The sequence below is a fragment of the Panulirus ornatus genome, chromosome 59, assembly GCF_036320965.1.
Source record: "Panulirus ornatus isolate Po-2019 chromosome 59, ASM3632096v1, whole genome shotgun sequence".
NCBI classification, from domain to species: Eukaryota; Metazoa; Arthropoda; class Malacostraca; order Decapoda; family Palinuridae; genus Panulirus; species Panulirus ornatus.
Genome location: NC_092282.1, coordinates 210,498 through 226,050, shown reverse-complemented (window position 1 = coordinate 226,050; position 15,553 = coordinate 210,498). Strand labels below are relative to the sequence as shown.

General features: G+C 42.0%; 1 long non-coding RNA gene across 1 annotated transcript; it reads left to right on the top strand.

Moving 5' to 3' along the window:
* Positions 1–2,612: 2,612 nt before the first annotated feature.
* LOC139767361 (uncharacterized) lies at positions 2,613–15,518 on the top strand. The gene is made up of 2 exons (XR_011717044.1): positions 2,613–4,788; positions 14,750–15,518. It is a non-coding gene; the product is annotated as an uncharacterized lncRNA (long non-coding RNA).
* Positions 15,519–15,553: the final 35 nt, after the last annotated feature.

Sequence of the window (15,553 nt, the reverse complement as noted above, 5' to 3'; positions counted from 1 at the left end):
TAACCAGGATTAGATTTTAGGCCCAATCACTGTCTAGGGTCAAACTCTAGGCCCAGTCTCTGGCCTGAGTCGAACAGAAATGTGAGGACAGTGCAGTGCGCAAAAGCACTATCATAACCAGGAGGGGATGAATGTACACCAAACAGACAGTGCTAAGGAAAATACCAAGTATCAAGGTACACTCACCACTGATAATACCTATATACAGATACAGCAAGACTACACCAATATTAATGTAAGTGAAATATACTGGTTATCCACGGTCATTATGGTAAATCAGACGAATTCTAGACAATTGGATTCGTGTGGAGAACTGCTACACTAGAAACGAGGCCACAACACTTACGCCCTGGAGGAAGGCCGATGAAGCTTTCTCATTTTGGAGGAATACTTCTCTCTTCCACTCCCACTCACATCCTCCCTGCCCTCCCTATTCATAATAGATGGAAGGGAGCCAACGAGCAGGGAGGTGTATCACCGGCACTACCCGCCCGAGTAATGGGAGGGTTAGTAACGGCAAAGTAGTTAGCCAGCACTTCAGCACCAATCATGTTTCACTCATTTGACCAAAGTTGCGTTCTTTCCTGTCTGCCGCACTAGCATATCTGCTGGCATCCAGACCAAAAAAGATTCAAATTATCCCTTTCTCACATAACACTTGACATCACGTAAATCACAAGTCTCGATTTCCTAACCATAGATTGTCCTGAGGTGAGCGTTACGTACTAGCCCTTCCTCCTTCATGAACATCCTCCTCCTACCTTCCTCCACCCCTATCATCATTTCATCCATGAAACAAAAATAGGAGGTTGTGTTAGTTTGGTGATAAGTTAGAAGATTTAACACTGAAGGTACAAGACAGCTGGAGACACTGCAAAAGAGGATGTTGCTGTTGTTGAGGATAGAACAAATAACGTGGCTCATAGTAGATCAGAGGAGATCCTTGGGAAGTGTAGGAAGTTTGAAGAAAATCGCACGAAGGTTGTGGCGGTGGGACTATTTCCTAGGTATGACGTAATCTTAAGTAGAATGCTACGTATTTGTGAAAGAGGAGAAACCATGTGTAGATCCAAAGAAGATGACTGTGTACATTTGCAGGATAGTTTCAGTGGAATTAGGAGTTTGCTTATGGCCTGCAATTGAATGAATTTAGTAATACACAAGTACGTAGGAATTTAGATAAGATGATTAAGCAGGTGATTGCCAGGTGCAAGGAGAAAACCAGTCGTATTAACTCAGGAAGTCAGGTATGTCAAGTGTGACCTCACCTATTATATCAGACAGTGTCCCAAGGGATCTGAGTAGAGAGGTCTGACCTCAGAGATCTGAGATAGGTTTATGCTGCCCATTCAAATGCACGTTGAAGTTATTTTTTTGCACCAGCGTTAGACGCATCAAAAAAAAAAAAAAAAAAACGCGATGAGATATCATTATAAAGGACTAGAAGTGGATTCAAATAGCAACAAAGGACCATTGAGTACTTTTGAATTGTTTGTGACAGTAGAAGACATCAGAAACACAGATTATTGTAGGATAAATTAGAAGGTATACAAATAATGAAAGTGAATAACCTGCAAACCGTCAGTGTCACTAAGGAGGAGCACATGACATATGTCGTGGACTCATCAAGTAGGATCTTAGAAAACGTATCTATAGCACTGCTTTCAACCACTCTAACGCTCTATCAGTAAAGCCTGTTATCACAGCAAAACAGAAATCTGAATAGATTCTATAGAATGACCTATGAGTAGAGTTAGCAGTTTCATGATAGAGAGTTTTCATTAAAATTCATCTACACAGCGCATGTGCAGGTGTCATTCAGTGTGTATCAGAGAAAGTAGACATCACTAGAGTTAGAAACTGATGTCATTTTATACGATTCACAGTATACTAGATTAATGAATGAGGCATCCAGAATCATTTCTAGTCCAGGGTGTAGTCATAGAAGAAAAATGTGTGAAAAAGAATAATGACTTTTAGGAAGAAATTAAATCTTTTATCATAAAATGAAAGTAGTGATTGTATGATTTTTTAACATCCCAACATATGTATCTTCTGACAGGTGACTCTTGGGGTAACAGAAGAATTGATGCACCTGAAACTTGCTTTTTGAATCAAATGATTCGAGACCTAGCGAGAGGTTGTAGCATTTTAGATTTAGTAATATGAAAAAATTATGATACCAAATTTTTGAAAAGTAGACTGATAAAATGCACCAGGACACAAGCTCAAACTGCATATGGCTCTTAATCGAGATGTGAGGAAAATCAAGAGTATAATACTTGAGCGGGTTGCAGTCGCCAGAAAGGTGAAACGGAATATCATAAGGAATGAACCAGGCTAAACTAATTATTACACCAAAACTAAACTAAACTGTTTATTGAGATTATTGTGACTGAACGAAGTAGAATTCGAAAGTCCAGGTCATTACCGAAACAGCTTTTTAACTAATTTATCAATTCCAGTACATCTGTATCCCTGATAAGCAGATAGCTCATTGAGCAAACATCCGAAGGAAGATTGCATAACTCCTCGTGTTTTATCCTGCCACTTACACTAACACATGTAAAAGAAATGAAATTGTAAATCATAACTGAGGATATGAGCTTACTTTGAGGCTGTTATCAGCAAAGATATTCACATAAAAGTGTGTAAATCTATTCCTTAGAAACGGGTTTATGGGTTAGCAGGACGGGATGGCTGGGTACGTGGGTCCCAACGTGAAGAAGGCCATTTGCTTGACCGTAAAGTTTGTCTTTGCTAAATACAACTCATAAGTCCAGGCAAGAAGCTCGTTCAGTAAATCATTAGAAGAGGTGTACCCTAAGTGCAGCCAGCCGTAAGAACGATGCTCTTCTGTTTGGAGGTCGACTAGAAAGGACTGGTCTGCAATGGGGCACTTGGGGATTATGATTCTGTCAAGTGCACTACTTTAGGGGTTCGCCTTCATGTGGGGCAATGATCGATATAAGTCTACTCAAACTAATTAGCTGAAGAGCTGGGCCTCTTTGTCGAGTCGTGGGTGGCATGACTGTAAAGTAACTATTTAATGAGTGAGCCATCCGTACGGCTGGAAAAGACCTGTTTCTTTATGAAATGAACAACCCAAGAGAGTGAGCCTTGCTCTTAGCTCGAGAAAAGCAAATACCGCTGTAAAAGAAATACAATCATTTATGGATTAGTTGCTTATTTGAAGATGTTGATATGAATGTTAGGAGGTTAGAGTAATCCATTAACACGTGAGTAAGCGCGTAGCTACGTAACATTTGTAGTTGGAGCTCAGATTGGTGTTACCGGTCCTACAATTCTCATTCTAATTTCAGTATATTTTCATAAGTTGTACTGATGATGCAGATTCTTACTATACGCAAATTAGCATGGAAAATTAGTTTGTGTTACCAGTAATGCGTAGTGTTCCCTTCTCCTATATTGAAGGAAAAGACAAGGACGCCATAGCATCACTGGGACGCTGTGGCAACACAAGTATACTGTAGTAACAAAGGACCATTGCGGCGACACAGGTATACTGTGGTAACAAAGGACCATTGTGGCAACACAGGTATACCCTGGTAACAAAGGACCATTGTGGCAACACAGGTATACTGCGGTAACAAAGGACCATTGTGGCAACACAGGGATACTGCGGTAACAAAGGACCACTGTGGCAAACAGGAATACTGCTGTAAAAAAAAGGACCATTGTGGCAACACAGGTATACTGCGGTAACAAAGGACCACTTAGGCAACACAGGAATACTGCTGTAAAAAAAAGGACCATTGTGGCAACACAAGCACACTTGGGCAACAAGAGGACGCTCTGGCAAAAAAAGAAATGCAATAGTAACACAGGAACGATATGGGACACAGGGAAGCTGTGGCAACACAGGATGTACAGAGCAACCTTACATGAGAGTGTGGATAAACCAAACATTTGGATGACGTGTCTTCTGCTCTATTGCATCGTGATACGGAAAACTTTGTTGTGTGTCCGTACTTGTAACAGTTAATGGTGGTGAAGGAGGCGTCTTGACCCAAGTTGTTGCGCTGCTTTCGGAATATTGCACATTCTTCTTAGTAATGTGAACAATGTATTTCATCAACACCAGTACGACTGTTACTTTTAGAAGTATCTATACAGCTGATAAAGTAAACAAGATTTGATAATCTTTACTATTGTTGTTCTTGGAGGAAATGTAATGGCACAATGAAGTCCATTGGTTTCGCTCGAAAGATGTGTACCTTGTTCTGCGGAGAATCAGCTTCGCTGAGTCGTCTTTCAAATTGGCAACACACTCTGATCTTTTTCTATTAGAAGGTCATCCTGTCCTTGGGTGTGGTCAGAAAGAGGGGCCCACACGTAACATTCCACTGTAATGGAAGTTTACTAACAATATTTTTTCTTGAGGAAGTTTCAGAAAATTTCCATAAAAAAAATTATTTGTTATATATTTTCTGTTCTGTTTATTTAGTATGTTAGATGACTCCTAATTGACTGCCTACTCACAAGTGAAATGCATATCATGAAAAACAACACATAAATCGAATTCAACTAACAATGAGAACCACGTGGTTCGAGGCCAGACAAACGGTATAAAGGTGCAAGAAATGCCGGGATGCGTCAGTGCCTCCCTAGACACAGAGGAAGCAGCTCGAGTGCTCCTGCAGCCCCTGGCTTCCTCATCACACTAACCAGAACTTGAGCACAAGACATCAGCCAATAACTAGGGATAGAAGCAGCGGTCTAAACTTTATGTCCCTGGTTCATTTGAGTGGCTAATCTTCACGTAAGGTAATCTTTCGTATTATACCTTTTCCGTGATTCTTTTTTCGCATTTCAGCAATGTGTCCGCTAATTCTGATAGCATCGTTTATGTAGTAGTTGATATTCACTGGAAGTGTAGTGGAACGTAAGAGAAAAAGCTGGAGTTAAAGGAAAATAAAGTTTTTGTTAATGCCATGATGCCTGCACAAGCAGAGTCATTGTACAGTCATCCACACCGCAGTGGCCGGGGTAATCTGCACAAATCCAAACAATCCACACCAGACCTTCATTCAGCATTTGCTGATAGTAAATCATTAACGTAACGCTTGGCCGCCCTCACCATGTGATGCACAGACGTAGTAGCAACGTGTGAACACATGGCAAGTGGCTTCCCTCACCACGTGAAGGACGCACGTAGTGACGTGTGACAATGTGATGTGTGGCTGCCCTCAGGGCACGATGCATGCACGTAGTGACGTATGTCCTGCTGTGTTTGAAGATCATTGCGAGCATACTGGCTCATAATACCTTATAAGCACCCCACTAGAAGTAAGCACCAGCTCATAAAGCTCTAAAAGCACCCAAGCTCATATATATATATGTATATATATATATATATATATATATATATATATATATATATATATATATATATATATATATATATATATATATATAGATAGATAGATAGATAGATAGATAGATAGATAGATAGAGAGATAGAGAGATAGGGTTGTACAGAGGAGGGTGGATGTGTTGGAAATGAAATGTCTGAAGACAATAAGTGGTGTGAGGTGGTTTGATCGAGTAAGTGATGAAAGGGTAAGAGAGATGTGTGAAAATAAAAAAGATGTGGTTAAGAGAGCAGAAGAGGGTGTTGAAATGGTTTGGACATATGGAGAGAATGAGTGAGGAAACATTGACAAAGAGGTTATATGTGTCAGAGGTGGAACAAGGAGAAGCGGGAGAGCAAATTGGAGGTGGAAGGATGGAGTAAAAAAGATTTTGAGGGATCGGGTTCTGAAAATACAGAAGGGTGAGGGGCGTGCAAGGAATAGAGTGAATAGGAACGAGCATGTGAAATGTCTGGGGTAAACCAAGGAAAGGTCTGTGGGGCCTGGATGTGGATAGGGAGCTGTGGTTTTGGTACATTACACATGACAGCTAGAGACTGGGTGTGAATGAATGTGGAAATTCATTGTATGCTTCCTGGCGGGACCTCGCTGACGCAGGGGGGGGGGGGGGGGTGGCGATGCTGTGATGCTGTTTCCTGTGGAATGGGATGGCGCAGGGAATGGATAAAGGCGAGCAAGTATATATATATATATATATATATATATATATATATATATATATATATATATATATATATATATATATATATATATATATTGCAGTGGAATTTATTAAAAAAGGGGGTGACTGTATTGTTGACTGGTTGGTAAGGTTATTCAATGTATGTATGACTCATGGTGAGGTGCCTGAGGATTGGCGGAATGCGTGCATAGTGCCATTGTACAAAGGCAAAGGGGATAAGAGTGAGTGCTCAAATTACAGAGGTATAAGTTTGTTGAGTATTCCTGGTAAATTATATGGGAGGGTATTGATTGAGAGGGTGAAGGCATGTACAGAGCATCAGATTGGGGAAGAGCAGTGTGGTTTCAGAAGTGGTAGAGGATGTGTGGATCAGGTGTTTGCTTTGAAGAATGTATGTGAGAAATACTTAGAAAAGCAAATGGATTTGTATGTAGCATTTATGGATCTGGAGAAGGCATATGATAGAGTTGATAGAGATGCTCTGTGGAAGGTATTAAGAATATATGGTGTGGGAGGCAAGTTGTTAGAAGCAGTGAACAGTTTTTATCGAGGATGTAAGGCATGTGTACGTGTAGGAAGAGAGGAAAGTGATTGGTTCTCAGTGAATGTAGGTTTGCGGCAGGGGTGTGTGATGTCCCCATGGTTGTTTAATTTGTTTATGGATGGGGTTGTTAGGGAGGTGAATGCAAGAGTTTTGGAAAGAGGGGCGAGTATGAAGTCAGTTGTGGATGAGAGAGCTTGGGAAGTGAGTCAGTTGTTGTTCGCTGATGATACAGCGCTGGTGGCTGATTCATGTGAGAAACTGCAGAAGCTGGTGACTGAGTTTGGTAAAGTGTGTGAAAGAAGAAAGTTAAGAGTAAATGTGAATAAGAGCAAGGTTATTAGGTACAGTAGGGTTGAGGGTCAAGTCAATTGGGAGGTGAGTTTGAATGGAGAAAAACTGGAGGAAGTGAAGTGTTTTAGATATCTGGGAGTGGATCTGGCAGCGGATGGAACCATGGAAGCAGAAGTGGATCATAGGGTGGGGGAGGGGGCGAAAATTCTGGGAGCCTTGAAGAATGTGTGGAAGTCGAGAGCATTATCTCGGAAAGCAAAAATGGGTATGTTTGAAGGAATAGTGGTTCCAACAATGTTGTATGGTTGCGAGGCGTGGGCTATGGATAGAGTTGTGCGCAGGAGGATGGATGTGCTGGAAATGAGATGTTTGAGGACGATGTGTGGTGTGAGGTGGTTTGATCGAGTAAGTAACGTAAGGGTAAGAGAGATGTGTGGAAATAAAAAGAGCGTGGTTGAGAGAGCAGAAGAGGGTATTTTGAAATGGTTTGGGCACATGGAGAGAATGAGTGAGGAAACATTGACCAAGAGGATATATGTGTCGGAGGTGGAGGGAACGAGGAGAAGAGGGAGACCAAATTGGAGGTGGAAAGATGGAGTGAAAAAGATTTTGTGTGATCGGGGCCTGAACATGCAGGAGGGTGAAAGGAGGGCAAGGAATAGAGTGAATTGGAGCGATGTGGTATACCGGGGTTGACGTGCTGTCAGTGGATTGAATCAAGGCATGTGAAGCGTCTGGGGTAAACCATGGAAAGCTGTGTAGGTATGTATATTTGCGTGTGTGGACGTATGTATATGCCTGTGTATGGGGGTGGGTTGGGCCATTTCTTTCGTCTGTTTCCTTGCGCTACCTCGCAAACGCGGGAGACAGCGACAAAGCACAAAAAAAAAAAATAAATATATATATATATATATATATATATATATATATATATATATATATATATATATAAAATATATATATATATATATATATATATATATATATATATATATATATATATATATATATATATATATATATATATATATATATATATATATATATATATATATATATATATATATATATATATATATGTGTGTGTGTGTGTGTGTGTGTGTGTGTGTGTGTGTGTGAATTATTCCTTTATTCCTTATCATGATAATTATGTAGATTGGGGTTGTGAGTAGACACATGGGAAGAGCTTCTGAGTTTCATTCTTCTAACGTTCCGTCCTGCAGGGAAGCCTCCTTCAATGAAACTTGCGTAAGACACGAAACTATATATTCCTGCAAGAGAGTGCTACCTTGTTTCTTCCACAATGTTTATAAGCACCTGCTGCCATTACAAAACTACAGGCACCTCCTGCATCCACAATACTACATCATCGACTGCTTCCACAACACTACAAGCACCTCCTGGTTACACGACGCTAGAAACACCCGTTGCTCCAACAACTTCAAACACTGCTGATTCGACAACACTTAAGCACCTACTACGTCCATACTGCTACAAGCACCTATTGTTCCCAGAGCACTACAGGCACCTGCCTCTTCCACAACGATGCAAGCACCTGTCGGTTCCACAGCACCACAAACACCTCCTGCTTCAACAACACTAAAAGCGCCCTTCTCGTTAGTGCCAGAAGCAAGTTAGAACCCCTCTTGCCAGTGTCAGCAGCAAGTAAAAACCCACCTCACCAGCGCCAGCAGTAAGTTAACCCCCCCCACCCCCTCCTCCCGGCCAGCAGTACTAGCAGCAACTTAGACTCCCCCCTCCCACCCCACCACCACCACCAAGCACACACACACACACACACACACACACACACACACACCAACAGTGCTAGTAGCAAGTTAGAACCCCCTTATCAGTGCCAGCGTTAAGCTAGAGCCCCTCTCATCAGTGCCGGCAGTAAGTTAGGGCAAATCCTGCTGTAAGAGTGTCATATTATGGGAAGATGACAAATCCTGGTGTATGAATGTCATACATCACAAGTTACTTAGGAAGTTAGTTCACTGGCAAGTTAACAGAATGCTACACAACACGCTGGCCAAAACCGACAAAAACTAAAGCCCCTCACAGTTAGTTGTCCTCTAACTTGGCAGTTGTACGACTCCCGTGGCCTTAGCTATGTTATGTAAGAGTTGGGTGGGCGCTTTGAAGGGTTATGTGGATGACTGGGAGAGCAGTGTGGAATTTTCGGGGGAGGTGGGCAGTGTGGGTGTTGGTGATGGCAGTGTAGGTGTTACGGAGTACAGTTCGGGAGGGCAGCATGGATGATGAGAAGGTAGTGTAATTACCGGAGATGGAGTGCTTGTGCTCACGGTTGATTGAGTTATATTGATGTGGTGAAGGATGCAAAGGCAATTGTTGTCATAGGTACAGTAAGTTCTTGTCCAGGCAGGGGAAAGCTCTTCCATCCTACTGAGCTCCCTTAACGATGATCCTGGCAGCACCTCCCCTGCCCTCCTCACCTTCCCAACCCGAGCACCTCAGCATGGTGCCTCGTCTGTAAACCTCTTTCATGACAATGATTTCACCTCTCCACTTCCTTGATGTCATTATACTACTCATTCCTGTCGGTCCAGAAAAAATGAACAAGAAAATTACGGCATATACAGTGAGAGAAGGTCAGTGGATGTTTTCCTCGTGATGAGTGTGGCAGTGTCGAGGCCAAGTACTTCACGCGAACCACAGCATCCGAGCTACTCGACCTGTTCGACCAGTTTTTATGTGAGGTGAGCCACTCAACTCTCACCGGCCCTGCGGTTGCGTGATATTGCTGAACATTTGGATTGGACAGTCTGATTTTTTCTTCTATTCAATTAATTGTAAACAAAATGACGATTTGTAACGTTATGATTCTTCACTGTCCACCAGTAGTGGTAGGGTTGACACTCCTGAATATAGTACATGATGGAGAGCAAAAGGAACACTTAGGGGAGAGTAGTGACTCCAATACCGGGAGGACGATGATGAGGGACTGTAAGATTCTTGTCTACAGGAAGCACTTTGTGCCTGCCTACTTCCAAGTCCTTGTGACTTCCCGGGAGCTGATACTATTCCTTCTTGAGAACCTTGTAGTTTATGGGACGAGGCAAATAACGTAATTGTGGACCATGACTTTAGCGGAAGTTGCGTACTTCTGCGTTGCCCTCCGATTTCTTAGAAACAAACTTTGTAGAACACGCACTCTACCAGTGCAACGTAAAACGCACTCTACCAGTGCAGCGTATAACGCACTCTACCAGTGCAACGTAGAACGCACTCTTACCAGTGCAGCGTATAACGCACTCTACCAGGGCAATGTAGAACGCACTTTACCAGTGCAATGTGGAACGCACTCTGCCAGTGCAACGTAGAACGCACTCTGCCAGTGCTATGTAAAACGCACTCTACCATTGCAATGCTTTTCCTGCTGGCCATGTTTCTTTCCACTATCTTCACGTTTGTCAAACATGGAAGATATACAATTCTTAATGTACCATTGCAACTGGTTTTTTTTCCAAACGTGTGTAGGATGACTCAAAATGGCAAACAAGGATCATCCACCTGACAATGGATATGTTACACCGCATACTAGGTGCTGTGTGTGAAACTCATACAGCCGCCTTCAGTGCCGAGATGCGAAGAAAACGGAGCATTTGATGATCTTAACATGTACCTACGCTATTAAGTCAGCCCAACAACCACTGTGTCAACCTCGTAGCCACAATAATTTCCGGGACGATATTGAATTCCCTGTTAATGTTACCGAACCTTTCTTTTTTTTTATTTTATGAACACTTCGGTTTTCCGTTGAAGGTGAGATGTTGTATATAGAGTTTGATGAATCACTGAATATTTCACTAAAAGCAATCTCAGAATTTGAATACAGTGCCATATAAGAGAAACAAAATACAGCGAGCTTCGTACCTCACTTGTTCGGTATATGTGATATACAATGTGGTATGACTGTGGTATACAATGTGGTATAGCCGTGGTATACAGTGTGGTATAAGTGGTGTAATTGTGGTGTGCAGGATGGTATACAATGCAGTAAAAGTGTATCATACAGTGTGGAATATAATGCAGTATAAGTGTGGTATAATTGGTATACAGTGTGGTATAAAAGTGGTATACATTGTGATATAAGTGTGGAATGCAGTGTAGTATAACTGTGGTATATAGTGTAGTATATTTTGGTATAATTATGGTATACAGTGTGATATACGTTGTGATGTACAGTGTAGTGTGGTTGTGGTAAAAGTGTGGCATATAGTGTACCATAAATGTGGTACAAACATGGTATAAAGTGTTGTATTTGTATGGTATATAGTGTAGTACACAATGTGGTATAAGCGTGGTATATAGTGTAGTATAAGTGTGGTATACAGTGTGGTATAAATGTGGTATATGGTGTGGTATATATGTGGTATATACATTCATACAGACATGTAAAGTAGATATTCACACACACATTCGTACACAAACACTTATATATACACGTAAATGCACATATACATGCACATGCATATACAAATATCTATTCTCACACACATAAACATATTCATGCACACATAAGCAGACACATATATACATACACACGACACCACCACCTCACTATTTCCCTACTCAGTTCAGGGCCAAACTACACCACACAAGCAACTCACCCCAGTTTCCAGGTCGAAGTTGTGAGGTGAGAAGAAAGTTGTGACAGACAATTGCCAGACTCGCCTCTGGTGCTACTCAAGGTTGGTGCCTTCTTCTGATTGACCAAGGTCGAGCAAAGAAATGCCATCAACAAGAACTTAATAATGTTATGACTAGAAGATCACAACGCCAGGAAAAATCATGTCCTCCCATTTCACCGTGGCCCCAGCCTGCCTACTTCAATGTAGCTCATTATAATTATTGCTGAAGTAGGTCGAAATTACTAACACTGTAGTTTACTATAACCATCATTGTAGCTTATTATAATCATCATGTAGCCTGTAATAGTCAATACTGTCGCTTACTATAAACATCACTAAATTTAGCGTGTTATAATAATCACTATCCTGCTACAATGTCGCTGAAGCAAGTTATAAGCATTACTGTGGCTTGTTATAATTATCACTGCAATTTACCCTAATCGCCACTGTAGCCTGCTATAATCACTGGTCTGCTATGATTATCACTGAATTTTGATATGATCATAATTGCAGCCTGCTATAATTATCACTGCAGCTTGCTATAATTATCACTGTACCTTGTTATAATCATAACTGCGTCTTGCTGTAATCATCACTGTAGCCTGCTATTATCATCAGTGTAGCGTGTTAAGATTATCAACTTATCCCGTTGCATTTAACACTGTAGCTCGCTATAATTGTCACTGTAGCCTGCTACAATTGTCAGTGAAGCCTGCTATAATATAATTAGACTTGAAGACTGATTGAAGCGGGACAACAGCAATAGTGGCAAGAAAGTGTCCATGTGAAGAGGTGATTGTTATGATGAGGTGAGCAGAGAGGGAGTCCAGGCCCTCGCTCAAGAAAGGTTAGGAACGTCATCTTCCAAGGAGGGATAAGGAGGTCAACCTGTAGGGAAGGGTAAAGAGGTCACCTTGCAGGAAAGGGTAGTGAGGTCACCTTGTAGGGAAGGGTAGGAAAGTCTCGCTGCAGGGAAGGGTATATATGTAGGTCACCCTGCACGGAAGGGTTGAGAGGCTAACTCGCAGGGAAGGGTAAGGAGATCGCCTGCATGGATGGGTAAGGGTAGAAAGGTTAATGTTCAGGGAGATTACCCTTCAGGGAGGGACAAGATGGCTACCTTGTAGGAAAGGGTAGAGTGGTCACCCCACAAGGAAGGGTAGGAAGGTCACCCTACAAGGAAGGGTGGGAAAGTATCCCTGCAACGAAGGGTAGGAAGGTCACTCTGCAGGGAAGGTCCGGGAAGTCATCCCGCAGGGAGGGGAGGGAGGGCCTCCCTACAAGGAAAGGTAGGGAGTTCACCTTCCATGGAAGGGTAGGGTGGTCACTTTACGTGGAGTGTGTGTGTGTGTGTGTGTGTGTGTGTGTGTGTGTGTGTGTGTGTGTGTGTGTGTAACTACCTCTTTTGTACAGTAAGAGGAGAGAGAGATCTACATTCCTGGGGCCCTATCTCTTAATCTTTCACTATTATCATACATTTTTTTTAAACTTCCGTATGTTTTCAGTAACTACTTCATCGCTTACCATATTTCATGTTTCCACTATTCTGATGCCATGAAATTATGTTTTACTTATTTTCTAACATGTTCCTTGCTTACTTTCTTTGTTAAAGACAATTTTGTTTTTGTTTTGCACCTTTCGAAGAGCAACTCACTTTCGACATCATTAAATTTATCAAGAAAGGCTGCATAGTGGGCAAATCTATGGCATCTAAACTCTCACTGTAATTCACCTTTCTTAATTGGGGTACCATCTTTGTCATCTTTCTTTGGAACTTTTCTACTATTTCTTTATACGGTGACTATCTCGAGAATCATATTCCAGTTTTGGTCAAATATGCTCTATAAATAATATGCTGAAGATTTCGTCATCTGTGAATTTAATTGCAACCCTTGTATTTGCTACTCTGCCGATTAACTCCTTTAAAATCAGCAAATGAGATGGAGCTTTGGCGACAAATCCGGTACCGTGTCTACTACCAAGTTCCATTCACACGCAAATTCCTGTAGTGTATTTCCTACATCATGATGTTCGCAATTAGGCTTTCTTCACTCTGTCTCCTCATTACTTTGCATTTACTTGGGTTGAATTTCGTCAACTGTGTATCAGACAAACTTTGGAGTTGGTGTAGGTCCCCTTGTACATAAGTGGATGCAATCTTCATCATTCTTTATGACGGTAGCATCATTGGCAAACCTGTTTATGTATTCGTGCAGTCCTGTGGCATGTCATTCACATGGTTCCAGGAGCCAGACCTATGGCACGCTAGCCAGTGGTGACTCATACCCATTTTGAGAAGGTTCCTCTCGCACGTGCATTTTGTTCCCTTCCATTAAAGTTATATTCTTCACATCGAAGGAATCTTCCCTTATTCCAGCTTCCCCACTATCTTCTTATGTAATAAAGTGTCAAAAACTTTCTGGTAGTGTCGGAACAGTGCCCCCAATCTCCTCCTTTCTCTAAAAAAGAGCTCACTCTCTCACACATAACCTATCCCGAAATCCACGTTGTCTCTTACCTAGGTGCTTCCTCCTGTGCAACTAGTCTCGCATTTTCTCTCTTATCTTTTTCAGTGATTTATAGACCACTCTTGTCAGGGAGGTCCGGCTGTATTTCAGTACTATTTTCCGATCTCCTTTGCTACGATATATGCTATCTTCCACTTTCTTAGCACTATACTTGCCTCTTGCTATCTATTGAACAATACTTCAAGCGGTCTATCAAGTGTATATGCATCCTTTTTGAGTGTGTATGGAGAAACTTCAACAGGACCAGGAGCCTTACGCTGGTCTAGACAGTTTTTAGTAGTTATTCATTTCTTTAATTATTTCAGTACATTCTTAGACCTCCTTACCATCCCATCTCGCAGTTAATTGGACTAGTGTCATCATCTGTGGAAAAACATTTGCCCTTGTCATTTAGCTTGTTGTATATCTTCACGTCTTTCTATGCATCTCTTCCCTCTGAACGGTTTAGCCTGCTTAGCTGCTCTTTAACCAGCTCCTCACTCTAATGAATTACCGGAAAGGATTTCGATTGTTTCCTACTTTGTCCACAGCATTCTTTTCAAGGCTTTGTCACTCCTTTTTTACCTTGCTATACTTGTTCTTGGTTTTCTTGTAGTTATTAAGTGCTGTATTGTATTATATTGTGCCTGATGTGTTTATTAACTGCACAGATGCGGGTGTCGCTGCTGCTGCTGGCTGTGATGGTGTTGATGCTGATGGTTGTGGTGGGGACGGCGAACCCTCGCCGCCTCTATCCAAGATCGCGAAGGTTTTTCTCCAGGAGGCGGGTGAGTGGCCGCCGTTCATCTTGCCTCAGCACTGGGCTGGCTGTAGTGTGCTGAGGCGTCCGTATGGGTCTTTTCTGCATCTCGGTGAGTTTCCGTGTCATCAAGGCTCCAAAGTCCCCGATTATGACTTGATGACCACCCACAGGATGCACGAGGGCTGCTGCTGCTAAGTCGTCACTTTAGAGACCCATTTTTCTGAGTTAAGCCCTCTGCCCTCACCCGTCATGTTGCTTCCCCAGAGTGCGCATGTGACCCACAGACTCGGTCCAGTGGTACCAGATTGGCACAATGGTGCTAGGGACATAGAGTGACACTGGAGGAGGACAGCGTTGTACATGCATCTATCATCTCGAGCTCAACCCTGTGTCTACTGCCCTGCACATTACGCAAGCAACTTAATGTGTGGACTTAATTAGCATACTGTAACTCACTCTTGGCATACCAGGAGATGAATTATTGCTAATAAGGTGTTTTGGAGGCCAAGCCAGTGGATGGTGTTATGAGATATAGGCAACTTATGTCTTTGCTCTGACCCTAAAGCTGGTGTAGCCTTTTCACTGGGGATGTTTCTTACTCTTCACTGACGAATCTTTATTTACTGACTAAACGTACTACTGTATAACATTTATAGAATAAATATAATGAATGATTCCTTAAACTTGTTTGTTATCAATCTACACCAAGTAC